At 48.7% G+C, this 2,732-nt stretch overlaps 1 pseudogene; it reads right to left on the bottom strand.

Annotated features, from left to right (window-relative positions):
* Positions 1-318: 318 nt before the first annotated feature.
* Positions 319-1,951, bottom strand: LOC122126474 (annotated as a pseudogene).
* Between the last annotated feature and the right edge of the window lie 781 nt (positions 1,952-2,732).

Genomic DNA, 2,732 nt, shown 5'->3' with positions numbered 1-2,732 from the left:
GGGGGGAGAACTTCATGAGCCTTTCTACTCTTTATTTTAGCAGTGGGTTGTGGGAAATGTGTGGTTTTATTTCAACATGAAAATATCTCAATGCATGGCGATCTTGCCTGATAGGTTTATATTTTCTGTATAAATGTTATGGAAACTCATACATAACTCTCTTTTCATCCTGCAGTAAAGGTCAAAGCAGCAGCAAACGGAGATGAAAACAGATGATCGCCAGAGTCACAACTTAAGAAGTTTTCAGAGGATGGGGATTTTCCCTTGACTCCTTTTCCACTTTCTTCTGATAGCTCGTAACTGTAGGGGGGGTGTTGACAGTTGTTTGTAGGAATTTTTGTTTTTCTCCAGATTCAAGTCTTATCTCTGCTTAGTTTGCTTCTCTATGCAGTATTTGACTTGCTCAGCTCCTGCCTGATTGCATCAACGAACTCCTCTTTCAGTTTGGTTAGTTCTTTTCTCATCTCATCTAAAATATCCTGCTTCAGTCTGTCACAGTCAAGGCTTTCTGTCTGGACCCGGTTGGCACTGGTCTGGGACAAGGGTGTGGACTTATAATGGCTCATAGGACCTGTTGTCAAAAACAATCTGATTTTTCCTTGGAGAATCTCATCTGGAGATGACGGGTGACTTGCTGCCATTCATTGTATTTGTTCTTTCCCAAGGTTTCCTGGTTGGTTCAGGTGTACTTGTTGATGAGACCTTAGAAGTTACAGGTTCTGATTCTTCATTTTTTGCTTCTATTGTTGATCCCTTTTCGGCCATTCTCCTCCTTCTGGCCATCAGGAGACTCATTTCCTCCATTAAGCTGCTACTTGCCAAGGGAACGGGTCCATTTCCACCACACATGTCTGTTTTAGCTGACACGGAGTTCACATCTGTGAACACCGTGCAAAGAGGCATTTTCCACCCGTGACAATTTCCTAAGCTTGGCTCCAGCAATCGTAGCTGCAAGTCCAGTTAAAGGACGATTGTCTTCTGAAAAGGATCCTTAAAAAAAAATCCGGATGCAGGAAGGGAGGGGCAGGAGGTGGTACAGGAGAGGGGCTTGATTAGGAAGAGGGCATGGGGGAGGAGGGCCAGAGGATAGCAGTGGGGGTGAAGGAGGAGGTTCTGGGGGAGGAGAGAATACAGAGGCCTGGGCTGGACCTGGTGGGAGTGTTGGAGGAGATGGAGGTGCAGGTGGTCCCAGGATAACACCCTGCGGGGCTGGAGCCTCCGACAGCTGAGAGGCTTCCTGAAAGCCTGGCTCAGAAGCCGAGGGGTCTCCCAGCTCAGAGTTTACAGGGGTCTCCACAAAGGCAGAGGTGGCATTACTCGGCACTCTGCTCTCTTGATCCCATTCCACTTGCTCCAGCTGCTCCATCTGCTCCCGCTCCGGCTGCTCCACCTCTCTCTTTCCAACCTCTCTCCAGCCTCTCTCACTCTAGCTTTCTCTCTCTGGTCTTTCCCTCTCCATTCTTTCTGTCTCCAGCCTGTCCCTCTCCAGCTCCTTCTGACGTTTCTGTTCTTGCAGTTGTCTTCTTTGGATGTCCAACTCTTCTTGGGATGGGCCATTTTGAACTTGATCAGGCAGTTGTGAATTTTATCTAGGCAATTTTGGTCCTGCCTCCTGTGAATTCAGCACTTCTAAGGCATGCATCATGCACTTGCGAAGACATTAGCATCCTCTTTGCTGCCATAGTTAAGACTGTACACCTGCCTGGCATCTCGCCACTGGTGGAAGGTCTGTGTTGCTTGATTATACTTTAATCTTTTGGGGATGGCACAGCTGATCACCAACTGATGATCCTGGATCTTCCTGCCCAGCACTCTGAGTGTGTTGTTGCCTGTATGGTGATAGATATGAACTCTGCTGAACCCAGTTGAACCACAGCTGGCACCCACTTTTATTGGCATCATCACAAACCAATGCAGCAGCTCTTCCCTGACAGATACTCTGTTCACTCATTGAGCCGGCAGGCCTGATGGATGCGGCACGGGAGTGCGCTCCTCTGGGACGGCAGGGTTGGCTCATTCAGTGCTTCTCTGCTACACTGGCGGCCAGCTACTCCATCACCTGCTGTCGCGCCGGCCAGGCCTGGGTTGCAGGGTAGGTGGGCCGCTTTGGCTGCCTGCTGCTGCCGCTGCTCCTGCACAGGCCCCTGAGGACCACGAGGACCAAGAGGACTGCAGCCGTCCAATCCATGGGAGGAGAGTGGGGCGTGCCACGAGGCGCTGGTGCGGGGTGTGTGGAACCCTCAGGCTCTGCCCTCGCCCTCGCCCTCCCCTACCGCTGTCGCCCTCCCCCTTTCTTCCCCCGTATAAGTAAACTTTTATATCTTACAAAAATAACTTTTAGCTGGGGACTGGTGGCTCATGCCTGTAATCCTACTCAAGAGGCTGACATCGAGGATCACAGTTTGAAGCCAACATAGGTAGAAAAGTCTGTGAAATTCTTATCTCCACTACACTACCAAATATACTAGAAGTGTGGCTATGACTCAAGTAGTAAAGTGCTAGGCTTCATCAAATGATCTCAGAGCCCAGGCCACGAGTTCAAGCCCCTGGACTGGTACAAAAAGAAAAGTTTCATTAGTTTACATTATACTAGGATTATGGTGTGAGACACCAGTGCTGAGATTAAGAAACAACTTTTGTAGTAGCTGCCACTTTTGATCTTTTCCCTAGGAGTTTTTATGATTGATTTTATCCATGCCTTATATTTACATTCCACTAATGGAATTATTTTT

Source organism: Dipodomys spectabilis, unplaced genomic scaffold, assembly GCF_019054845.1.
Source record: "Dipodomys spectabilis isolate Male_0828 unplaced genomic scaffold, ASM1905484v1 ptg000279l, whole genome shotgun sequence".
NCBI lineage: Eukaryota > Metazoa > Chordata > Mammalia > Rodentia > Heteromyidae > Dipodomys > Dipodomys spectabilis.
Note: the sequence above shows the minus strand (reverse complement) of the source record. Positions and strands in the feature narration are given on the sequence as shown.